Raw genomic sequence first — 27,778 nt, forward strand, 5'->3', positions numbered from 1 at the left:
TATGGATATTGTTTGGTGCTGCTACAATGCTTGTTGCAATGGATGATGGGAGGAATAGTGTGTGGCCATAGTACTTGCACAGAGATGTGAGGTACCTGTGGCCTGCCCTTACCCCTCTTGCATTTTGAAAAGAAGCAGTGCCACAAACCACTATTGGGAATAACATACAAGACTATCAAATGTATTTTTGGGATCACAACAATAAACAAAAACACAGACACATTACTCTAGCAAATACTAGATTTACTACAGATATTATATAAAGATAGAAGTCTCATTATAAATATTTAAAGAAAACTGTACTAAAGCCAACAGAGTGGCTCAGTCACTAAGTCCTGTCCCCAAACCGCCCTCATTTCGGCGGTACAGTCCTGATAAGAGAGTTGGGTGACTTGTCCCATTGGGATGTAGTTAACTTACCGGAATCCCGACATCAGAATCCCGACTTGGGACTAAAGATAGGCGTTGAAATCCCAATGCCTATCATTAGCCCGACAACTAAATCCCGACAGCCGGCATCCCGAATGAAGGTAAGCGGGCCCTGGAAGCTGTTAGCCGCGTGGGGGACAGTTAGTTTTAGGGGCCCCAGGGGAAGACTAGGATTAGGCACCCCCTGGGGAGAGTTAGAGTTAGGCTACAGGGAGGGAGGGTTAGGGTTAGGCACCCCCGGGGAGAAGTTAGGGTTAGGAACCACTAAGGGAGGGCCAGAGGGGTAGGGATCTGCATCTTCATCCTTTGGGCTTCCAGCATCGGGATATTCAGTCGCCGGGACTTCATACCCACCATTGGGATGTAGTTAATTTACCGGCAGCCGGGATGCCGTCCCATCCACTGATGTTCTGCACAGTAGAGCGGAGGTGAATGGGAGACATGCACGTGGCAATTGTAATACCCTGCATGCCTGCAAGGTGTCACAAACAGTGATTGGTAGTTGCTATGGTGACCCCCCCAGAACTACATCCCCCATGATGCTGAGAATGGCCAGTCCAGTGCATGCGCAGTGGGGAGAAGATGTTACTAAAGGAAGTACATGAATTTGAGGAGGAAGAATGTTGTGATGTCGCGGTGTGTGTGGATGGCCGCATGTGGAGCTGCCCATTGAGAGGAATCTGCTTTAAGGAGCGGGCATTTTCCAGAGACATCCCAGTCACTGAAAAGGGTCCTCACCGGAGCTTTGTGGGTGAGAAGATATATTGGGGGAAATTCAATTCGGTGCGATTCTGGAACAGACCATCATGTTCAATTGAATTTCCTCCATAGAGGCCTAGTTATCATTAAATATTTGCGGCATATTCCCCAAAAACACCCTTTTTCAGGGGATAGCCGCAAACATTAAGTATTCCCCAGATGTACTATGGAGGGATCACAGTAGATATCTCCAATATCTGCTGCAGTCCCTCCATTTCTGACAGCAGCCGCAACCCCCATAATGTAAGATTTACCATTCTTCTGTATGCTAAGCATTCCGGAGTATGTCCCCCGCGGAAGCGGTATGATTTACAGCCGGACCCCTGCCCGGCGGTTGGAATCCCGACACCAGGAGGCCAGCACAGGAGGAAATCCCGATCGTCAAAGTATATACTAACCTATTTCTAACCCCCTAACCGTCCCTTAGGGGTGCCTAACCTTAACCTTCCCCCCAGTGCCTAAAACGAAGACCCCCTTCCCTGCTGCCTAAACCTAAGTCCCCCGGGGGGGGGTGCCTAACCCCAACCCCCCCTTTCCCTAGCCTGACCCTAACCTCCCGGGGAGGTGCCTAATCCCAAGTCCCCCTCGGGAGCCCTAAACCTAACCCTCAACCACCGCGGCTGTCCGTAGCGGTGCCCGCTATCCCTTCGATCGGGATGCCGGGCGCCGGTCTCCTGGCGTCGGTAAAATTACAGGCGTCTAGATTTAGAAGCCTGTCATTTAACCCTCGCCGGGATAAAGCAGTCGGGAAGCCGGCTGTCGGGATTAGGTCCGCCGGCTTCCCGACTGCATAACGTCCCCCGCAGCTTACACCATCTGAAGATGGCGCTGTGCTGCTGCAGCCTATGGGCTACACCTCGCAAAATTTACCAGGAGAAGCAGATAGATCATGGTTATTCTGTGTAGAACACAATTGTTTTATTGTTGCTGTGTTATTGTTGGAGCTGCAACTGTTCTTACCATTGATTAATGCCCTGTTGTTCTTTACTATGTGGGCCTGATTCAGATATGGATGTTAATGTAATTTTCACGCAGATCGAGTGATTGTTTGCAATTACGCATGCATATAAGCCGCACTGCGCGTGAGCAGCGATCGTATTGCAATTACGCTATAGTATTATTGCTAATTAACTAATAGTTCTGTCAATATTCTAGAATCAATAACATATACTGGACCATTAAGTGAAACACGCATAGTGATTGCAAATCAATAAAATAAGGATATTTTTATTTTTATAACATTGATAACAATCTGTGCCCTACATTTCAAAGAATAAGACATTATAAAACTTTAAAAAACAATAAAAATAGAAAAAAAACTTCTCTGCCATTACCATGTTGGTATATTACAAAAAATGCCACATTAATTTATGGCATTCATTATTTAGAGTGTGTATTATATCTGGTCACTTTTAATTACTTTACTACAGTCTATAAATTAAGTATAAAAAAAAGTTAAAAATAATGCAATCTTAAACAAAATAATACTAATAAAATATGAGTAGTACCTAGTACAGATATATTTGCCTACTTTTTAGAGCCTTTTGGAAGATTCCAGTGTCAAGGGGAGTGTCACAACTGTCAGGTGGATTGTGGATGCAACCCGCATGCAAGGAATTGGCTAGACCTATTCCTGAGGCGTGGAGTCTAATGTGCGGTGGTATTCACCAGGGACCCTCGCAAAAAGGTATGGGCTTGGCTGCGTCCGACACACAGGTCGCGGCCCTCAGGATAGGTTTCCCTATACAGGTGCTGGTGTACTTTAGACAGAGTGCAGGAGATTAGCGTAGTCGACAAGCCGGGTCATAACCAATACAGACGAGACGGTACCAGGGAGCAGACGTAAATGGGTCACAGGGAATAGCCGAGGTCAGAACCAGATATCAACGCAGAACCAGGGATCAGACAGAATCGGGGTCACAAACGAAGCCAAGGTCAAATCGGTAATCAGGATATGCACAGAACGCTGGAGTATGGTAATGAGCCTATACTCTGGCACTGGAGTGTTCAGAGTCCCCCTTATATAGGCAGCTATCCTAGTCACTTCCTGTGACATCCCTAAAAGGGGCGTGCATGGCCCTTTAAATCCCTAGCAGGTCGGTGCGCGCACCCCGCCTGCATCAGAGAGAGGAAGAAGCAGTGGGGACCAGCAGCAGATGCTGGGAACCCCCGCCCGCTGTCTCCGCGCAGACCAGTGCCGCCGAACCCGGTAAGTGTGTGCCGGCGTGCGGCGCACTGTGACAGGGAGACTAATCTACCTGGACTCCTGAGAGAGGAGGCAATTGTCAAGCAAGGGAGTTTGTCTACTTGGGCAGGGATGTGCTTTGATGATGCAGATTGCAGCATTAGGCCACGCCCTCTGCAGTGAACACTGACTGTTAAGGACATGATGACACATTGTAACATGTCCATTCATCCCTCCATGTGCGCTAGGCTTGTAATATGGAATAAACACCAACACTTGTGTGGTAAAATGCTTTCCTAATTGAGATATAGGACAGTCTGGTTAATGTTCAATGGAAGTTTCTTGGATTCTTTCAAAAATATCTGAAAGAAATGTAACATATATTCAAGGTATAGAATGTATTACTGACACTACTCACATAAATGCACAGATATTATAGGACACTCTTCCATGGAAGATTAGAAGATCTTGGTACTCCAAAACAGTACCTCCAAGTCCCAGGTTCTCTCACCAGCCCCTCCACCAATTTGTATCAACTCTTAAAAATTGATTTTTGAGGTATGAAAAAGACTTTTAAGAGTGGGTGTGCTTCAAAGTTCAGCAAGTACGGTATGGAGGCATATGCGCATGCATGACTAAGCTTGCCAGTTCATGTATGGGCAGTGGACTGGAAACCTAGTCTTGTCTGATCATAGACAATGGACTGGTCCACTTACACTTTTGAAGAAAGCTTTAAAAAATTAAACATAACTTAAGTAAAAACAAAATTAAGACTAAAACAAGTAATGTCATAAAGTAATACAGTATTTTGTTACAGTTATGATGGGGAACCTATTGATGGAGGTAGCTGGGGAAGGTGATCTCCAGCAAAACCTGGCAATAGCTACTGCTGGCCAGGTTGCTCGTTAAATGGAGAGAAGCCCTATATTCATCATATATGCCCACTTTCACAGGAATTAGAGCTCATCTCACTTTAATAAATATACCCTTTACTTTTATTGGTAGTAACTTTGTGGTTTAACAGGATAAAACAGGTCTGCACTTATAACTCTACTTTGGCATTCCATTCTAGAACTCTGCTTTGGCATTCCATTCTAGAACTCTGCTTTAGCATTCCATTCTAGAACTCTGCTTTGGCATTCCATTCTAGAACTCTGCTTTGGCATTCCATTCTTGATAAATGCTAGGGCATATTCTACCAGTTACCCCTCTCACAAATTAACTTATCAAAACAAAAATAGTCTTCAAGCCTCCAGTGTTACACTATAGAAGACATCTCTGAAACTAGTGAAAAGGCAAAATGTGCTGTAGCCTATAGCAACTGATCATATGTTTATTGTTTTGTTAAAGGAGAAACTATCACTTAAAAATATTTTTGGCCTAAAGCACCCAGAGTAATTATCTAGAACATCCACAAATCTCCAACGGACATCCGTGCAATAACTATACAAAGCAAAGTTCTTTCTCATTTCACAGGAGTGCTTTAAAATTATTCTGACACTCAACACATATTTCTTTCATTTGTTTATTCTCAACACACATTTCTTTCATTTGTTTATTTTTGTATGGGAAAACATATAGTCTACCTATGGAAAAACAAATTGAACGTACCACCTACTGACAAGAAAATCTTCATAGCTGCCCTGGGCGGTAAAGTCTTGTAACATATCTACAACATCCAGAAACCACCGACAGACATTGGTGTAATAATTGTCCAAAGCACAATTTAATTTTACCATAGATGAGTGCACTGGTACTATCACAATCTCTCCCACTTTTTCACATGTATCACACATTGTACCTTATTGTACTTTTTTAAAAAAAAACACATATCGAGTTTAAGATTGATGGATAGAATATCCATTATGACATTCTAAAGAATTAGGCAAAATTGCTCCATTGACAATTTGGTGAACACGCAGATATTTAAGGTTCTCGGTTCTTAGAAAGGGATCAGGAATATAAACTACAATTACGGTACATAAAAATAAACATAATCTAAAAAATAAAAATGTAATAGTCCCATTTGTTGCAACATATAACCCTAAAGAAAAGCAAATAAAGAAATTAAATAAAAACCATTGGGGCATTTTAAAATTAGATGCAATTCAAAGAGATGTAGACATCAATGAACCAGTCACAGATTGGCCGGGAAAAATGAAAAGGTTTTCACCCATGTGATTACTTTGAGGTGTGTAAATATTGACATAAGGAGATTATTGAATTTTGATAATTCCAATATGACGACTATAAGGAATATAATGAACTGTCAAATGATGTTCACAATATATTTTATTGGGGGGAATGCAATTGTTTTATGTGGTGCGCTAATTAGTGGGCGCCTGATGGAGCAATTCAATTGTTGCTCCATTCAGGCGCGAGTGCCACGGCTGCACACATTTCTGCTCACAGCCTCCTGAGGTGACGAGTGGAAATTTGTGAAAAGTCCATGGTTTTGGCGTCCTAACTAGGACTTTAGATGGGTTTAGTCGTTTTATGCAATGTATGATATTGTCATAATAAAAAGAACATACTGACTACAACAATACAGTGCACATACTGACTTCAGCAATACAGCGCACATACTGACTTCAACAATACAGTGCACATACTGACTTCAACAATACAGTATACATACTGACTTCAACAATACAGTGCACATACTGACTTCAACAATACAGTGCACATACTGACTTCAACAAAACGGCGCACATACATTTTCGAGGGCCCATTGATTTAAAAAATGTGGGGACATATTAATTTCAACAATATAGGGACATGCTGTTTGAAAAATTATGGGAACATATTGCTTTAAAAAATATGGGAACATATTGCTTTTAAAAAAATGGGGACATACTGATTTTAAAATATTTGGGAACATACTGATTGAAAAAATATGGGAACAACATTAATTTGAACAATACGGGTGACATATTTATTTGCAGTGCTACAAGTGCCAGCATGCATTAACAATTAGGGGCTGTTAGGGCATTTGTAGGGCAAAATAAATTATACAATATATTGACATTTTAACCCTAGTATCTAGTGACCAGGAGTACCACGAGTTGCCCAACGCTAGTTTCAGAATGAGGGCCTTTTTCATTTTTATGCGTCCCTCCTGGGAAGGATCTTATGAGGTTTAGGGTTTGAAAACTGTGGAACATCAGAAGCAGTTTGAGTTTCAACCTCCAGACGGCAGTATGATAAATCTTGTTTGGCTCTGAAAACCACATGTACTGTGTGGCGGTTTACAGACTGTACAATAAAGCTCTCTTGGTCAGAGTCAGACTTGCCCACAGGGGAAATCCCTGGTGGGCTTCATTAACTGACGGCCCCACCCCCTTCTCTAATGTCAGGTTCCAAGCTGTGCACATTGTTATTCTATTCATAGCTGCCCCTGGGAGGAGATAGCCAGGTAGGCACACCAGGGGTGGGGGTGTGGCGAAGCGCATGTTTGGGGGTGGGGACATGACTCTGATTACCAGCATTGGCAGCAGGGGGTGGTGCCAAGATGACGCTATACAGTGCAAATCACGTCATCGGCTCTCCGTGGTGGCGGCCAGCGGGGAGACTTGTCCACCTTTCTGAGTGGCCAGGAGCGCCACCCGTTTGCAGGAGCCTCCCAGCCGTTCCGGGAGGGTAGGCAAGTGTGATTTTATTAGAGGGTGAGTCTACTTCAAGAGCAGGAACATGAATGAACATGGGTGCTTGGTCTGTTCTACAATAACTACACTAAAATTTGCCCACCTGCCAATTAAATGAGTGGTTGCGCTAACAGATCTAGGGGCATATCCAATTGGGTGTGAGGTTTAGCGAGGTAAAAAACCTTGCGCCCAATTTTGGATTACCACGGGTATGCGCACTCCTGATACCTGCGGTATCCAATACAAAAAAGTGGTTACTGGGTTTTCAAAGCTGAAAACTTCGCGGGGGGCTCAAGTGGTCTCCGCGGCTTCCGGTAGCCTCCCTCCAAATTGTCACTGGGGAGGGGGATGCTGGGAGTCCCAGGGGCTGCTGGGAGGCTCTGGGGGCTGATGAGAGGCTCAAGGTCTGCTGGGAGATGTAGTTCTCCCACCGCCCATTACAGGGAGGGGACACACACATGGAGTGTCACACACATTGGGACTCACACACTCATACTGACCTACTCACCCTGCTGCAGGAGACTGGGTCCCGGCGCTGGATGCAGAAGGCGCCACTTCGGAAGGTGAGTAATTAAGGACTAATTAAGCTAGTTGAAAACTCCCAATTGCTTAATTAGTCCTCAGGGGGGGGGGGTGCCACCAGGGTCCCAGCGCAAGTCCCGCTGATTTTTCCTAAAGTTAATGATTTTAGGAAAAATCAAACTTACTCTGGAGGTGCGAGGAAAAATACGGTGTATTTACTACAGTGCACAATCTGTTAGATAGTACTGCCCTACCCTCCAACATGACCCGTTCCATTAGGTACAAAATTCCTGGATTTCTCATCTAATTAATGAATGCCATCACCTGTGTTGAGCTAGGTAATTGATGAGACAGGTGTTTCAGCACAGGTGGCCACATTCATGAATCAAAAGGGAAGTCCAGGAGCAGAGTATTGTGTACCTAATGGAACGGGTCATGTTGGAGGGTCTGCACTGCATTTACTATAATTATTTACTATATATATATATATATATATATATATATATATATATATATACATATATATATATAGAGAGAGAGAGAGAGAGAGAGACCATGCACTGTAGTATACATGTCTGCAGGCTATGTCCTCTCTAACGATTGACTGACTACACCCATAAAGCATAGGGTCCTATCACTGTTTTCCTTGGTTGGTCCTCCACGCCCCACTTGGTACTGGTACTGTAAACTTCCCAATGTATACACATTGCGTATACATACGTGTGTGCAGTATAAGTATATATATATATATATATATATATATATATACACACACACACACACACACAAGCACATAATGATACACAAGTACATGTGTCAAATTATTCTTCACACATGGAATGGTTGCTCTGGCAATGGGGCCGCGTCAGTGCTGCGTACAGAACAGGTACGCTCATTGCAAATGTCATTAAGATATCGCACCTACAGCAAAACAGCAGCACAAACAAGTTATTGTTCTTGGTGCCCGCTGCCCCCACAGTACCAGCTTGTCCCCCAGTCTCCCTGCAGAGTGTGGATGGGGACAGGATGCACTCAGCTAGTGGCAGATCTCACATTGCTATGTCTGGAATTTTGTTCCTCAGATCCTGTTGCCTCCGACTACCCTGGGCTCCAATTTAGCAGCAGGGACATTCTCGTTTAGTGTTTAATGGTCGTAGAGGGATTTACACAAGAATAAAGGTGCAGTCCACATTTTTTTTTTCGTTTTAGCCTTTGAACAAACCATTTTATGATCTCTGTTCAGCATATAACATTTCTGTCTTTATTTATTTTCCAGCTCAAATAGTCAGGTCTCTTAGATTATTTTTACCACAAAATAATTGTTTCCATTCTTGCGATTCACGTGTACTGTGAAAGTTTCATTTTGCATGCATGAATTCTCCAGAGGTGCAAATAACATCAAATAAACCATTCAAAGAACATTTTATGTCACTGTATCTTTCTGCAACTAAGTAGAAGATATGATTGTTTTAAAAGCCCGTAATATCCTTAATATAGTTTGAAAAGACAAACTTCACTCTTAAGTTTCCATTTTTACTAGACAGGACTCATTTGTGTTCCTCATAGAATGCAAGTCAGAAAAAAATAATGAATATAAATGTGTCTGTGTACAAACAGATATAATAGTATGGTGATATACTGTATAGCATAATGTACAGAGGGGCCAGGTACCTGTTACTAAACAAAGCGTAAACCTTCGCTTCAGCCCAACAACTCCTGCTGACAAGACCTAGGGTATTATAGTCCTAGTCCTGAGGGAATCATATATAACATTTCAGAATCTAAGTTACTGTAGGCACAATTTACAGTATTTATTGGATGAAGTGGTGATCTTATGTGACAGCACAACAGTCCTAAGAGCTATATTTCAGTCTTAAATTAATTTTACACTGCTGCCGATGTGATTAACAGAGGTGTTGTACATTTTGTTGACATTCATCATGTTGATACTGATTAAGTGTCGACATGACTTGAACGTCAACAAAATGTCCCTGGGGTCTAGCCATGACTTGCCGGGTGTGATGGCTCCGGGGTTTGGCGGTGACATCAAGTTGACTTTCAATGGATCCTGCGTCGCTTCTGGTGGTATGATTAACCCTAACCAGGGGCGGTTTAAAAGAGGAGGGGGTCCGTGTGCAGACTATCCGTATGGGCCCCCTCCTCTCTGTGGTGCAGTAGACTTTGGCATTGTGCAGGTCTCCAGGAACATGGCACCTGCGCCATGGTCCCGCAGACACCTCTAGTGTGCTTGTGCATATATCTGGAAAAATGGCCGCTGCACCATTTTTCTGGTGATTTGTGCTGCTGCTGCAGCGCCAATGCGGGACTCCAGAGAGGTAAGTACTAAAAATGGATGCATGGTGCGCAGTGTGGGTCCCTACACCGCACCCATTATAGATACGCCAGTGATCCTAACCCTCCCCCTAGTGCCTAATCTTAACCCTACCCTCCCGTCGTCTAACCCTAACCCTCCGCTGTCGATCTGTGCAGAATGTTGGCATTTCACATGTCGACATTGTGATGCCGACATGTTCAATGTAAACACATAACTGTCGACATTATGACTATATCCTGATTAATAGACACATGATCAAAGATCTTAATGCCAGTTATAATTTAAAACTGGTTTGCTTACATTGGTCCTCTTCATGTCAGACAAGTTGGTTGCATAATGTTAATTTCATATAGTGGTACGTTTGGACTAGAGTCTAATGCTGCGTACACACGGTACGATAGCAACGATCAGATAACAATCAGACGATCGTTGTCTGATCGTTCTGCATGTGCTGGATTGAGCATCCAGTAGACCCCCCACTACTATAACGTTGATCGCGGGTCCCTACATCAAACAGGCTATGCCGATATCGACCAGGTCTTCCTGCTTGCACAGACGATGGTAGTTCGTCGTCAACTACCATACATGGACGCGCATCGTCCATCATATGATCGTTAGCCAGGCCCAGAAACTGTCAGATTTTAACGATAAGGATAGCATCATTATCGTTGAAATCTGACATGTTATTGTACCGTGTGTACAGGCCATTACAATAATCTGCTGTTTGAGGACCCTGTTCTTCCCACTATCAAACACTCAGTCTGTGACTTCTCACTTGACTTCATTATGCTTCCATAATGCCACAGCCTGCTCACAGTCATCCATGCCCTTCTCACTCAAGTACACAGGTTTCTTCCCGAAAAAAGCATCGGCATCTCCTGATGTACTCTGCGCAGCTGTGAACATTCTGATAATTGGGTTGACAACAGGTTGTTTTAGCTCTGCTCAATTCAATACTGGTTACACACAGATATGCAGAAGATAAAAATACATCGCAACTGCTCTGACCCTCGTTAAATGTGGATAAATACTTTCAGAGTATGACCATTTGTATATGTTAAGTCACTATTATTTATGAAAAGACAAATATCCCTATTGCCAGAAAAAAAATATGGATTTTCGCCAGTGATAAGCCTTATTGCTGCTCTGCTCAATTTATCAAATGGGTTCATGCTGGTGATAGAATTCCCTTTTCATGGGGAAGCCTATATAATAATTCATTAATTACTAGTTGTTTATATAGCGCATACATATTCCACAGCGAGTTACAGAGAATATTTAGCTATTCACAACAGTCCATGCCCCAATGAAGCTTTCAATCTACGTTCCTCACCAAATGTGTACACACACAGACACTAGGGTAAATTTTCATCAGGAGCCAATTAACCTACTAATATTTGTTTGGATTTTGGGAGGAAACCAGGGCACCCAGCGGAAACCCATACAAGCACAGGGAAAATATACAAACTCCAGATAGCTAGGGCCATGATAGGAATCGAACCCAAATCTTCAGGCAGTAATGATAACCACTACACCAGGGGTCTTCAACCTTGGCCCTCCAGCTATTGTGGAACTACACATCCCAGCATGCACTGCCACCTTTTTGATATAACAGCATGCTAAAACTATGGCAGTGCATGCTGGGATGTGTAGTTTCACAGCAGCTGGAGGGCCAAGGTTGAAGACCCCTGCACTACACCAACCATACTGCACAAACAAGTTATTACATTGTGCTGGTACTTGTTGAATGTATAGAGATAACTGCATAGAAGCCTTTCTTGGGTCTATTAGGTATAATGGGTGTGGTAGAATCCACATGGGAGCAGAAATCTGCATGGTTGACATGCTGCCTATCAGCATTACATCAGTGTTGACACCAGAATGTCGACGTGGGCAGGAGGTCGACATGTCAAATGTCCATATTCACATGTCTACAGGCAGCATGTCGACCATGTTTATTTCCATTCCAGAAGTGACTATGCCTGGTTCTAACACTAACAAATTCCAAAAATCATCTATTGACATTCTATAGTCAACATTCACGAAGTCGACATTATGTCATGTCAACAGTTTAGCACGTAAACTGGTATAATAACAGAAGAGAAATTTAGGTGGATATTTCTTTAACTCTTTTTCTCGTGAGATAAATCAGACATCAATATTCTCTATTATATAGAATTTATAAAACCTAACTGAGAAAATGTTTTAGGGGTCTATTTAAGAATCAGTGGTAATTCCTTTCCCCTGCTTCTGGCCAGATAAAGGAATTACCGCCACTTACCCTGAATAACACAGGTAAACAGCTGAGAAATCACTGATTTCTTTTTCACCCTCTAACACTATTCCCATAGCTCACTAATACCACTTTCACACAGGATGTGCTTTACCCGGTAATTTGTATAAGGGGACGGTGAGGTCATTTTTCACCACTTTAGTTAAAAACATACCATCATCTCAGGATAGCGTTATGCTTACGTTCAGGGTATACTTGCCTACTCTCCAGGGAGGCTTATGCTTTTTCGCGTAACCCCTCGCACCCCCGAAAGACTAGGCAAATCTCCCGGGGCTAAATGAAGTGATTTGTGTCATTTAGCCCCACCCCTTCCTCACAGACCCGCATATCGTGGGGTTTCCTGTAAAGGGGGCATGGCCTAATGACGGCTATAGTCTGGCTCCGCCCCGAAAAGATGAGAGCAGCAGGTCCTTTCCAGTGGCTCCCGGAAAGGTGCCCTGTCAAGTAGGTGAGTATGGTTCAGGATTACCGAGGTCTGTTCGCTCCTTTGGCTGCACTATGCATGAGTGCATGTGCACCTTTAGGGGCTGATTCTGAAGGGTCTATTTACTAAGACTTGGATGGAGAAACAGAGAGCAGAGATAATAAAGTCCCAACGAATCAGCTCCTAACTGCCATGTCACAGGCTCTGTTTGAATATTGACAGTTAGAAGCTTATTGATTGGGACTTTATCTCCGTTCACTTTATCTCCATCTAAGGCTTAGTAAATAGACCCGAGTCACAAAAGTCACAAAATGCACGTAGGAGTGTCCATTGGCAGTCTCCCATCTGTAACATTATTCAAATGCCGCTACAAACTCCTTCCCTTGTGTATATTTGTGCGGCTGAATGTGCAACATCTGAGACGCCCACATTTAGCGTCCGCTGTAATACTGATCGTGTATCCTTATATGGCACCATGTGGCAGGTGCAGCTTCTCTGACTATGGCCTCCTACGTCTGACCATCTGTGAATGCAGTCGCTTGCTTTGACATGCCCATGGCACCCCCATAATACGCCCACTGAATGGACCATTTTTGCATGCACTTGTGGTCATCGCCCAGAAATTGCAGCACTTTTCCACCACATTTCTGAAACCATATATCTCAATAGCGACAGCACCTGTGTAACGCATGCGTCATAAGAGTGTTCAGAATTTTTTGCGCAGTTGCAAAAAATTGCTCAACTACGTAATCATCAGCATTGAGCACGGCTCTCGATCTGGCCCTATATACCCTGTTGGGTCATCAATTAATCCCGCTCACAAGTCTCACATTGACTTTTTAAAGATACTTTTTCCATTTTTATCTGTTTACAGAAGATATTCCTGTTGTTAAAACAGTGCATTCTGACTTTTATCAGGTTGAGTGTTGTGCAAGTTCATATTTTTTATGTGCTTAAACATCAGGTTGAGCACAACTGTGCAAGGGGCATATTCAATTGGGAGCAAGGTTTTCACTGCACAAAATCATGCGGACCTTGCACCCAATTATGGATTACCGCGTATATGCATGCTCCCGATACTTGCACTATTCAATAAAACAAAAATGTACGCAGGGTTTTCAGCATTGAAAACTCTGCAGTGCAAGAAAAATACTACTTACCGGTCCAGTAGTCTCCGCGGTTTCTGGTCCCGGAGTGCGCTGCTGGGAGTCAAGGTGGCTGCTGGGAGATGTAGTTCTCCCTGCTGCTGCCCCCAGGGACAAATCACTCACACATACTCACTAACACTCACACACACTTACCACACATGCCGCTGCAGAAGACCGGGTCCCTACAGCCTGGATGAAGAAGACAGCGCTTCGAAAGGGTAATTACTGACTAATTAAGCTAATTGGAAACTTCCAATTGCTTAATTAGTCATTAGGGTGGTTACCGAAGCAATTACCGTCCATGTTTCCTAAAAAAATATGGATTTTATGATAAATCGGTCGTGCTCTGGAGGTGCAAAAAAAAACTTCCCTCCACTCAAAAAATTAAAACCCCCACACCTAATTGAATAGCAAAATTCCCACACCAACAGATGTGGGATTTTTGCTATTCTCGCACCTAATTGAATACACCCCAAGTCTATTGTACCGTTTTTAGTACACCTATATTCCGAATCAGACCTGTAATTTAGCCGGCACCGACCCAGGATATTCCTGAGTCTGCGCCATTCACACTGGAGCCGGGTCTGCAGTGGTGCGGCTCTTCCGGCGTGGAAGTGGACGCTTGCAGATGATGTAATCTCCAAGTGCAACTGTAGCTGGCCAACCAGCCGGCATGCGACGCGCTCCAGGCCATCGTGACACGGATCGCGCCTTTACACTGCAGGGCTTAATGGGTCATTCCCGTGTTAAACCCTACAAGTTTCCTAAGTTGGTTTCAGGGTCACTCGACCCGGGAATCCAACCCTGTCCCCTTTTACACCAAGGAGCTACCCGGGTTTTAGCTCTGGTGTAAAAGGGGTATTATTCATAGGGTATATAGACTATAGGATCACTATTAAGGGCTCCACATATCTGCCATATTTGCCAAGATTCAATTAGCCACGGGACTTACAGCAGGGTTTTAACTCCTAGGTTAGGTGCAGTTAACGTGGATTTCTGCTTGCACCTCCTTCCTGAGTTGCGAACACAAATCCGCTTTACCTGGTGCTTTTGGGGCTAGTCTTGAGGTTACCGCGGGAAGTAATTGCCCCATAGTGTTGATTATTTTTATTTTTAAGGTCATAAATTGGGCCCAATTATGTAATTTATGTTTTTATGAGCATTTTACCAGCTAAATCTCTGCTATATTTATTAATACTATATATCCTTTTCTGGTTATAGTGGTTCCCCTTGCCCCATCTGCTCCTAACTTGTGACGTGTTAGTAGACTGTTGGTTTCTCAAAACAGAGGACACCAGCACATTTGGATGTCTTAATTGTGTAATGCAATTGAAGTTCTATACAAACTTATATAACTTGCAAATTTCAACATTTTGCACTATTTAATGCAAAATTGTATTTTGCTGACATACTAATTACCCGAACCTGTTGGAGGGGCCCAGCTGGGACCTAGGTCAGCTGTTAAGAGGGACACTGTACTCCAATGCGGCCGTTTGCACCCACTGTACAGCGAGGTGGAGTAAAGGACATGAGGGAGGGGTGCATGTGCACTCTGGAGGAAGTCTCTCCCCATAGGTGTCGGCTGCTGTGGGCGGGAATTCGAGCGCCCAGTGGGCAACTTTTGGTAAGCAGAACTGGCGCTGCGGGATGAACCGATCACTGGTCCCTGGAAGCAGGTGTTTGAGGTTTTTGTTTTTTTTAAACAATTTTTTTTTATTTTAAGCTGATTACAGGGGCCGGCTCCTGGCTCTGCACTGCCTGTTAGAGCAGAGCAGGAGTCGGGGAGCTGGGGAAAAGCCCTAATAACGCCATCTGAAAGTGCCGTTATTATCACAGGGCTTTCACCGGTATTTTTTCACAATTTATTTTTAGGAAATCTGGGCAGTGAATAAAACACTGAAAAAATGTTTGAAACATCTAATAATATTCCACTTTACTAATGATCACTTTATAAAGCTAAAGATGGTTTGCTGCTGTTAAACGCAATTCATGGTTTCCTGTGCATTCTCTTTTCTTCATGATTCCTGACTCCTGGCAGCAACAAAACACTAGGAATTGTCCATTCATGCCCAATCTACAGGCACCCAGGGAGTAACAAGAGCTGATGTGTTAAAGATGTTCCCATGTAACCAAAGTAGGTTTTTATATGGAGCAGGGGAGACACAGGATCTGTTTAACTGATAGTGGATCGAATTACAGTCCCCAACTAATCAATGCAATATATACTTGAGACAGAATGAAGTATTTTGCAATCATCTCTTCATCTCTTCTGGCATTTATAATTCAGGTAATAATTATTATAACATTAATATGATATCCTTTTTTTTTTTTGCATAAATGAAATTTGTAATTTTATTTCAGTAAATTCTGTAGCTTAATTTACTAAAAATAATACGAATATGCAGTTTACTAATTTTATATACAGTGACAACAGTTCGTACATGGTACTGTAAATTGGATGCAATCTTGTGTAAATATAAATGTAATACATTTCCTACGACAACAACACCCATCAAACAGGACAAGCTGTTCTAGATCATTGTACAGTGTAGTGGATTGTGCCTTTACTCTAGTAATAAGACATGTTAATAAAAAACGTGCCTGAGCTGCTGCAGTCTAGAGACATTAAATTATGCTTTTTTAGTTTGTCACCAAAATAGTGGTTTAACCAAGGGATGATTATCAGTTTTAGATACTAATACTTTCCTTAGCCTAAACGTGAGCATACAGCGACCTCTGACCCCATGTAAATCAGAGTTCGCTGGGTTAATGAGCCGTATCGACCCCCAGAAGCCAAAAACAGTTTCTCCTTTCCTCAGTTCCATAAGGTCTCCAGATGTAACACAGACACATCTCCACATTCTGACATCAAGCACACGTATCACATACAGCAGTCTGCAGTCACCTGGCTGATTCCTCCATGCTGCAGATTTCCATAATCTAGTACAAAGAACCAACGCTGCTGATTATATATAGCATGATGGTCTCTCTACTGTCACTTATATGGGTAAGAGAAATCACTTAGCAGTTTTTCACCATATAGAACTGGGGTGTAGACCATACTTGACAATCCTGAATTTCGGGGAGTTCTCCTGGACTTCTCGGAGAGAAGTCCACCTTTCCAGATCCCATGTCATTGTCATGCCCCACCAGCTCTTGACCCTTGGGCCTACCCTCCGGTATCTCTTGGAGATGAGGTCCAAAATGTAAGCAAGTGTGATGTACACAAGGTACAGGTCCAAATGTTAATGGTGTAATCAGAACTCATCGATTATAAGGGAAGATAAGAAAACTCAGTATTTTTACAGATATTATTTACTACAGGACTTTATCATGCAAAGTAGATGTAAATAAATGGTTAATGTAGATTAGACATAACCAGAGACCATATAAAGGTGTATAATTCCTTGGTGACTTGTAATATAATTATAATCTACTGTAAGGGGTATTTTGGGGTTGAAAAGAGTGGAAAAGTTGCCCATAGCAACCAATCGGCTTCTAGGTAACATTTATTAAGTACATTCTATAAAAGGTAGCAGCTGATTGTTTGCTATGAACAACTTTTTCACTGGTCCATTTCTCCACTCTTTTCCCTGCTTGATACATCGGCCCCTTTATTCCTTATAACCAGATACAAACATTATAAATAGAGCTATTAGGGGCCTTTTTATCAAGCACCTTTTTACTTCTTTCCTGGGCGATGGCAGTGAAGTTCCACCACTCCCTCAATACATTACAACCAATCAGATGTCAACTCAGCTTTTAGTTGATCTAGTGAAACAAGACGAAGGAAGGTGGATTGGTGATGTGCAGTAACTAGAGGTGTGCAGACCCCCGTGTTTTGGTTTTGGTTCTGGATTCATCTTCGTGTTTTGGTTTTGGATCTGGCTTTAAAAAAAAAAATTATAAAAAGTTTTTAAAAACAGCTAAAATCATGTAATTTTTACAATCCAAAATCCGAAATTCAGATTTAAAACCTGATTTCCGGACCGCGAGAAGATCGAAACCGTGACTCGGATTTATTCGGATCTCCTTAGGAGATTAGAACCACGACTCCGCAATCTGTCCTGATTCATGAAATTCGGGTGGATTCAGATTTCTGGAGAACCAAACTTCTTATCTCTAGTAGTAACCCATAGTAATCTATCATGGCACAATGTTATTAAATAACAACCCATAATTGGGTGTTCCTTCTTCCCCTTACTCAAAAGACAATACTTTATATTATATTATAACTAATATGTTACTTTTAGCAACCAGCATTTTCACTGCAACTATTAAACACAAATTAAATTCCTCACCCATGAAATATACTTGTTTACATTAAGTTACAAGTAAAGTTAGACTTTCTCTTACTAAACGCCTTATATAGTGTCTGACCCAGTAATCCAATTCACTAATAAACTGTCTAGTTTTACTGCATGCACTGCTTGAGTGGGTTTCACTGCAATGTATTATTTTAACAAAGTCAAGGACTGATGCAAGAGGTCAGATGTCAAGGAGGAAGTGTGTGATAAAGGAGTCTGAGGGTGAGAGACACCATTTGTGTGTCCACGACAGGTATTGCAATACTTTGCTGTATACCACAAAATGTTTTAAACTCAGAAAGATTTGGAGAAACATTAAGATGTATAGTGACACATGTACATTGGTCACAATGAATGTGTTGTGTCACTGTTTAGGTGAACATTTCAAATTTGAGCTATAAAAGGAAAAAACTTTGTAGAATTGAATTAGAACACAAAAATAAAGCTGTCCTTAGACAGTTTGATCCATCCGCTCACATTTGGCCGTAAATGTACAGTACATCTGGCCTGGCACCAACGGTGCAATTTGAAAACAATTTGTCCAACTGCTCACTGTCCATAACATAATCTGATATACAGTATCTCCATTACACAGGTTAACTGGGTAAAGTGTTATTTTTGGGTCAACCATGCTGAAATTTGTGATAAATTGGGAATAAAATAGAGTAATTGGCCAAGAAAATATCAGAGCCGTAACTAGACTTTTTGGTGCCCTGTGCCAGAAAGAGCATTGGCGCTCCCCTCATTTTTCAAAGGGACATAATGCACCCAAAAGAGTGCCATGGCTTCATGGGGAAGGGCCAGGGAAGAGACATGAGAGGCCAGGAGATGCTGGGGATGAGATAAGAGGAAGCTACAAGCATGAATGATAATAAACAGAAATTTTACAGGCCCAAACAGCACCCCCTGACCTGTGGTGCCCTGTGCGATGGCACCGGGCGCACTACCCTAGCTACGGCCCTGAAAATAGCAGCATGTACAGTCACATTTATGCTACTAAATGAAATGGAATACATACACTACACATAAGCAACCATTACAGGGGCAGGTTATAGGGTAATACATGGTGTCTTCCTCCGGGTTCTATATGGAGGTAGACTGACGGAGATCAGTTGAAACGGCTGATGGGCATCTGCCCCCCGTCATTGCCTGTATCATGATGTTACTGTATACTGAATAAAGCCTTCCATTATCGACTGAAACTGTAAGTGCTGGTTGTGCACTTTGTGAGAGATGAGGTGAGTGCTGCTATACATCTATTTATATAATTATATATATATATATATATATATATATATACACACACACACACACAGTATATGTTCAATCAACGATCAACAAATCAATCAATCAAATCAGCAAAAGTAGAAATTCTTTGTCTTATATCATTTTCTTTGTCTGGAGAGCGGCTTTTTTGAGAAGTTGTTTGGTCTTGAGAATGGACTGCAAGGGGACCAAAATGTTGACAGACCAAATGGCTAGATTTTGGCAGCCATGAACCCTGACATGTGGCTAGGGATGTACTGATTGGGTGGTAATACATTTCTACTTATTTTCTAAGTATTGTGGTGAGTGCCCTGGTTTATATGGAACTTGCCCTACCCACGCTGTGTCCTGACTCACTACTTACCCCCGTTCCCGGCAGCATGGCGTGTTCTCTTCTCCAGCACTAGGAGCCCTAGCAGTGGGAGATGTTGGGGAGTGTTCCCCAGCTCCCACTGTGCATGCATGATGGAGACGGGACAGACCTTAAGCAAATTATTATATAGAAACACAATATATTTAGATCCATCTATTTCCATTTCTGTTCACTAAGTTACAATTTCCTTGGAAGATGTATACAATGTGGAGTTTTCATTTCTGATATTATAGTATGAATATGGAAACAATTCTATACCAAGCAAATGTGAGATCTCTGTAAACCTTTTGCTGCCTCTGTAAATATTGTTTTTGTGTCTGCTAGAACATTCCTTTCCACACAGCATACCCCCTCTTATTCTAATACAAACAATTATTGATAAAACAAAAGTAAACGGGGAAAGACACAAATAGCCTAATTGAAGCTATGAAATAGAAGATATAGACATTGGCAAAAATAGACCATAAAGTATAAAAGTATTAAAAGCATTAGAGGGATTTTTTAACAGTAGAAGTTTCTGTTTAACCGTTCTACACAGTTAAACAGATGACCAAAAACAATCCCAAACCAACAACCTCTTTTAGCCTAATTGTGTTCTATAGCTAGTACTATATAGTGGTACCTCTGACAAGTGATCCCATCCTAGATAATCTTCTAATCTTTTTTTTAAAGTGTGCCAGACTGCGAAACAAAGAAGAAACTGACAGTTTGCAAGTTAAACCAGTATTCATGGAATGCAGTGACATCATAAGGTCCTTTGTGACATCACTGCTTCCTAGTGAATGGATAGGCTACATTCTCATGAACATAGGTTTAATACACACGTTTCACATAATAATGCTAATGGCTGCAATCTATCTAATTAAATTGAAGAAAAAAAAAAAATAGGGACGAATTGCGGGAGATGACCATGACGTACCTTTGGAATGTTGGCAATGGTACCCTAAATCAACCCGATTCCATCCCTTTATCACGCATTTTTGGTTGCACACCCGGATAAGGGTGGCTTATTTGCGCACTATCTTGTATTGCCCTCAAAGCATTTACCTTCTATAGGAGACTGTACATTTTAATAGAAAACATATTTACGAAAGGAAAATAAATCACATCTAACAAAGGCATGGATTGCTGAAATAAAAGTTACTGCAATATCTAGTACATCTATGATTATACCGAAAATGCAAACAGGGCTTACTCTTTATACTATGTACGGTCGTTAACTAGGAAACGATTTAACATATATGCTGTTTACGTTACTGTTTCCTTCCATATAGTCTAATTGGGACTGTTCATTTAAGCTGTCAGGAATTAGCAGCACCAATCTTGATTCCAGCAAAATACATCATGCCTTAAGAAAACTCCATCTATTAGATGTGACGCACAGAGGGCTAAATAATTGGGGGCCTAAACAGACTCGCTGCAATTTGGAGACAATCTTCTGAATACATCGTCCCACTGCACGAGTTAAATATATCATAGTATTTCAGCAGAAAACATAAAAAGAAAGATCTGAGGTTTTATTTCCAAACAGAGGGCGTTAGATCTTTCTTTTCATGTTCCTTTCAGAATGTTCATTAATAATAATATATTTGTTTAACTTAATTACAATGGGCTGTTGCAGTGTTTATTATTCTTTCTGCCAATGCAGTATACATAAAAATACTGGACTGCCCGCATTGTCAGAACTATATATCCACATAATGATTGCCCTTCCACAACTATATACATATAAACAAGTTTTTTGCATGCTGTCAGCAGTATATACACAGGCTGTCAGCATTAGATACAGAGCTGTACTCCCAGCACTGATATGCAGTATACAATACATCTACAGTATGTGTATCTCTATGCAGACTGTTAGCAAAATGCATAAGCAGTTACATTCAGCTTTAGAAATACACATCGGGTTACACTGTCAGCGCGGCATTATTAGTCCCGTTTTTTTAGGGGGAGGGTAAGGGTTAGGCTGCGGCAGAGGGGGGGCTAGGGTTATGCTGTGGGTGGAGGGCTAGGGTTAGGCTGCAGGAAAGTTGGGTTAGGAAAGTTACCTAATTGTGTCAGGATTCTGACTGCCGGGATGCCGCTGTCGGTTTCTTAAAATACGCTGAATAGCTCTTACGAGCAGGGCCCTCTAACCTCTTGTACTTCTCCCTACTATACTTTCATCTACTTTTTACTCACAACTAGGGCACCTAACACTTGGCTGCTTATGCTCTGTTGCTTATCTGGGTGTTATGGTCGCTAATGTAGCAATATATATTATCCATGTCCTGGTCCTGTAGTGTATTGTTCTGTAAGTCGCTTGTCTACAAGTTGTTTATGTACTTTGTAAGGCGCCGCGGAACATTTGTGGCGCCATATAAATAAATGATAATAATAATAACAACAACAGGACCCTTCGCCAGGACAGGCTCTTATTGGAGCCACTTTTGCCATCACTGCCGTGTTCAGACCTAGCTTATCTACAGCGCATGTGCACAGTAAGTATACAAAGATCCCTCTCCGGCAAAAAGGTAGCATATAGGCTACAATTGTTAACATCATCTGAAGATTGAGTTGACTATCAGGGCCAAGCTCTGAAAATGTAGTTAACTTGATAAAAGACACTACATCGCTGTTCCTAATCGAGGTCTATGGTTAAGGCATGGCAGTGATCTGTGGATCCTTAATATCACAGGTAATCTCCTGCGTTAGAGCTTTAATACATGCCCGCGATACTACAAGTACTGGTAGTAATGCAGATACAGCAGTTTCAGCATGCTTTTCAGGACACATCAGATTAGACGCTTATAGTGCATACACACGGTCAGATAAAAAGGACGATATAAACGATAACGATATCGTTTGATCATTTGTATCGTTCTTTTTTTTAACCCCTCCAATGACAAACGGTGGTCGATGCGCAGGCACGGATGGTTGATATGAATATCGCCCATCGCCCCGTGCATGCAGGCCAACCTGGTCGATGTCGACCAGGTTAGCCTATTTAAAATAGGGACCCGCGATAGTTGATCGCGGGTCATTACATCGTTTGGGAGTTGGTGCATGTGCTGGATGGTCGATATCGAACATCCAGCACATGCAGGACGATCAGACAACAATATCTGATCGTTGTCTGATCGTCCTGGGTGTACGGGTCATTATGCAAACTCTTCTTTATTTCATAACATAGGCTTGGTGGTGTCTTTACACCCACGTCTTTACCACCATGTAACTTTATGACTACTAACAGAAATGAAAGCACAATACAAAATATCTTTCATTTTTGGATTCACAGTAGATGCAGGAACAATATAATGTTTAGGAATCACATTCCCTTTATGATATGTCCTACCAGACTCCATGATTAGCAGAGCACCCTCCCGAACCCCAGACACTTCCCTAGTGGGAATTAAATCATCGTGCCTACCTACTGCCCAGGATGATCCAACTCACGGCATTATACACCAGGGGGCGGGGTCATGATGACACACATCTCCACACTTGCGATTTTCGGGAGCCTCCTGGGCATTCCGGGAGAGTCGGCAAGTAAAATAAGGTTACTTCAAGCAAATTGGCTTAATCATCTGTAGTTATAATCAGTGGCAGGCTGGGCCGGGGGGCAGGGTGCCATGTGCCCCCCGGGCCGCAGCGTCATGCGGGCAGCGGGCCGGTGCAGTCTGTGTCACTGTGACACAGACTGCACCGTGTGTGTAGCGCTGACCGGACAGAGTTCGGTCAGCGCTACACTGACAAACACAGCCGCCGGCTCCGGCAGCTGTGTGCTTGTTGTAAGCAGCAGCCAATGAGAGTCTGTCAGACTCTCATTAGCTGCTGCACCCACTGCAGGAGCCGCTCCATCTTCCGGCTCCCGCAGTGGGCAATGGGAGAGACATCATGATGTCATATGACGTCTCTCCCATAGTGCAGAGCGGCCCGGCCCGGGAGGACAGACGGAGGAGCAGATGGCGGCGGCGGGAGCGGGAATTCAGGTAAGTGTTTTTTTTTATTTTGTTTTTTTATATTATGTGTGTCTACTGGGGGGGGTCTGGCACTACTGGGGGCACTACAAAGGGGGGAACTACTACTACTGGGGGCATTACAAGGGGGGTGGGAGACTACAACTACTGGGGGCACTACAAGGGGGGGACTACTACTGGGGGCACTACAAGGGGGAGGGGACTACTACTACTGGGGACTACTACTACTGGGGGCACTATAAGGGGACTACTACTACTACTGGGGACACTACAAGGGAGGTGGGGGACTACTACTACTGGGGACACTACAAGGGGGGTGGGGGACTACTACTACTGGGGACTACTACTGGGGACACTACAAGGGGGGGACTACTACTACTGGGGACACTACAAGAGGGGGACTACTACTGGGGGCACTACAGGGGGGGAATACTACTACTGGGGGCATTACAAGGGGGGACTACTACTAATGGGGGCACTACAAAGGGGGGGGACTATTACTACTGGGGGCACTGCAAAGGGGGGGACTACTACTACTGGGGGCACCACAAGGGGGGGAACTACTACTGGGGGCACTACTGGAGGCCTGCATAAGGGTGTTCTCTCCTGTGGCACACGGGGGCACTGCATATGGGCACTATGACAGGGGGCTGCCCTAATCTTTAAATCTTTATTTTTACCTTACATTAATCCCATATGGTCCCGCCTCCTCCCTGGAACACTTGAGGGGGGGGGGGCGCCGTAGCACGCATATTCTTCGGACACCCTGGCTACACGCTACTCCTCTGCCAGGGCTGCCTGCATGCATTTGCCCCCCAGGCTAAAAGTTGCCAGCCAGCCCCTGGTTATAATGAACATGATACATCTGTAAATAACATAAAAAATTGGCTACTATCTTTCTAAACTACAATAAAACAAAGAATATTGATGGAAGTAAATAATTCAGCAGCCGGTGTGCTGACATCTCCTTACACAGCTTTTATTAATGACAGGAAGAACTGTTATAAAATCTCCTACTAAAAGGCATATGATAAACTTGGAGCGTGCCGCTGCTCTGTATGACAAGAGCTAAGCAATCCTACAGCCTATACTACACAAGTTTCCAATGTATATTACAAAGCCCATGGATATCAATGAGAATCATGTGTTCTCATTTCCCACTCCTTGGGCCTAAAGCCCTGTCACGCAAGGGAACCAATTTTCTCCAGGCCTGGTAGGGACTGTTTACTCAAACAAACCAAACAGGAAAGAAGAAACCTTCTACACAAAGTGCAGACTTAATGTGCCTGGGGATCTTCAGTCAGCAGTTGCACTGTTTATTTTCCATGCTGACGACCTAAGTGTCTTTTTCTGTTTTGAATCTATCCTGCCTACTGTAGTAACAGAAAGTGTCCTCTGTCCAATCACAAAATATGTCACCAGGAATTAACGTTTCCTGATTCATTGATACACCTCAGATTGTGTGCATGTCAGTGACTGTACTTTATGTTTCTATATCAAATTAAAACCGCAGATATAACCCCTTTTTTGGCTAATAAATGAATGTATAACTCTCCCAGTTGCAGAGCTTTCCTCACCTCCTATAAATGTGTTACTGATTCTGCAAATAGGATGTACTTTGTTCTATGACAACACTGTTATTATCCAATAATACTCTTATCTCCTCTAGAGCCAACCTGTCAATCTTAATCATGTCTAATAGTCCTATACGGACAATTCTACATTAACAATGGTGCCCTTTAGTCATGACACGCGCAACTGCAGGTGCAAAGTTTGGAAATGTGCTCCTCTGCCGGGCTTCAAACAAACATTCATGTTTTATTAGCCTATTTATCAAATTCAACTTCATCCCTCATTATTCTACATTTAAGTTTTCCAGTCCATCAGCATTGGCTTTGTCCCTGATCATTATTACTTTCTCCAACCCACTAATTTCAACTTTGTCCTTCATGACCTATCCTCTCAGGACTAAGGCTTGGCCAGTTATGGTGTCTCTAATAGCTATTCCAGCCAAGTGATTCTCTGATGAGAGCAAACTGTCAAGTTGCATATGAAGAAAACCCTAGAAGCAATGGGATCAATGATGTTGGATCATACAACATGTGGAAAACCCCACATCCACCGCCCTTAAACAACATGTTTAAAGAACACAAATTACACCATATCATCACAAGAACATCATATCAACCACGAAGCATTGTGGGGGAAGGGATTAGTGTGAGCAGTAGGGCAATCAGGTAGAATACCATATGGAAGACAAGAGGGTGGATAGGGAATTTCATAAGCTTGCCTAAAGAGATGAGTTTTCAGGGAATGCTTAATGGTTTTGAGAGATGGAATTCCATAAAATGAGTAGCTCATGAACATAGTCCATCAATTCAAAATGGGAGCAAAGGTCAGGATAAGAGGCACAGATGTCAGAAAAGATGTAAGTTGGCACAGTTTTGTTAATAGCCTTGGGTCAGGATCCAATACCTGACTGTTTCTCAAAGGTGTTTCATGATATTCTCCAAGAGTATCCAGGTTGCAAACACATGGGTCAAACACAGATGAAAAAAAGATCAGTAGAGGACACATACAGTATATTTCAATGAATTCCATTTAGAGCTGCTCATGAAACTGAAACAAGCTTAGTATTTCAAGAGCAGTGAAACATTTTACTTTAGAATGCAGGTGATCAAGTGAGGCAGTTAAAGAAATCAGACATTTTCAGAAGAGAACAACTCTGAATACACAGAGGTGCCAATCTCCAACTATGTGGGTGCTTCACCAAAATTGTGCTACCAGTGTCACTAGCCATGTCTAAACATGGCATTTTTCAGTGCTATCGAAGTAGGTTCCCTAAGCCTGCAGATGTTATGTGTGATCCATACTTCAATTATTGCCATAAGTATGAGTTTGCTTGGGAGAAAGAGGTAAAAGGATGGAAGTTAGTTACATTATTCAAAATTATAATAAGCCTCATGACAGTAATTTAATCATTGACACCAGTTCCTTCCCTAGTGGATTTTAAAGTCTAAATTCTCTACCACACAAAATACACGGGATGTAGTCTGGAAGCCGACGGTCTAAATGCCGACCGCTGGCTTCCAGACTGCTTTATCCCGACCAGGGACGAATGACACGCGTCTAAATCTAAACGCCTGTCATTTGCCTGACGTCGGGAGACCGGCGCCCGGCATCCTGATCGAGCGGTTGCCGGGTGCGCAGTGGCCAGCCGCAGGGGGGGGGGGGAGTGTTAGGTTTATGGCTCCCGTGGGGGACTTAGGGTTAGGCACCACCCGGGAGGTAAGGGTTAGGCTAGGGGGAGGGAGGGTTAGGCACTCTCGGGGGGAGGAAAGGGTTAGGCACCCCCCCCGGAGACTTAGATTCAGGCAGCGGGGGAGGGGGGGTTAGGTTTAGGCACTTAGAGGGTGGGTTAGGGTTAGGCACGGGGGGGAGGCTAGGGTTAGGCACCCCTATGGAGGGTTAGGAGGGTTAGGTTAGGTTAGTAAATACTTACCTTTAGGACGATCGGGATCAGCCGCTGTCAGGATTGAACCACCGGCCATGCGGCCGGCGGTAATACATATCACACCTGTGTGGGTCAATTCAAAGCCAAAGTAGCAACATGTTATTTGGATTGTGGGAGCAAACTGGAGAATCTGGGAAAACTCAGATCGTGGACTATTTGGCAATGAACCTATTGCCCTTGGACTTGTGAAGTAGCAATACTGACCACTGTGCCACACAGTACAGCTGCCACTGTTTTAGGGAGCCTACAATGTAAAGCCACCAAATCACGCCACCAGGAATTTGCCCACTGAAGCTAGTTCCAAAATTTGTCAGTAGTTAAACTATAGGAGAGAAAAGACCATTTACCAGGGAGTGCAGAGTCTGACAGCGGGGGGTGCAGGCTCGTATGGCACACTGTCACAGGTAGTGAGGTTCTGCTGGGACCTGTTCACAGTTGCAACTACTGCACTGTTGTTGTTCTGCTGCTGTAGTGGAGAGTCAACAAATAGTCTTCAACTTATTAGTACAAAAATATAAAGATGATACTCATAAAAAGAGAAAGAACAAGGTTCTTCTGGATAGTACAAGTTACCTTAGTATAAAACTGTACTTGCTCCTTTCGAATAATGGATGGTCATA

General features: G+C 43.0%; 1 protein-coding gene across 2 annotated transcripts in view; it reads right to left on the reverse strand.

Moving 5' to 3' along the window:
* The window catches only part of SLC25A21 (solute carrier family 25 member 21), a 536,964-nt gene that overhangs the window by 162,272 nt on the left and 346,914 nt on the right, over nt 1-27,778 (reverse strand). The gene's annotated exons all lie outside the window — the stretch shown is intronic.

This window comes from Taudactylus pleione, unplaced genomic scaffold, assembly GCF_031769625.1.
Source record: "Taudactylus pleione unplaced genomic scaffold, aTauple2 ptg000113l, whole genome shotgun sequence".
In the NCBI taxonomy this organism is placed as follows: Eukaryota; Metazoa; Chordata; class Amphibia; order Anura; family Myobatrachidae; genus Taudactylus; species Taudactylus pleione.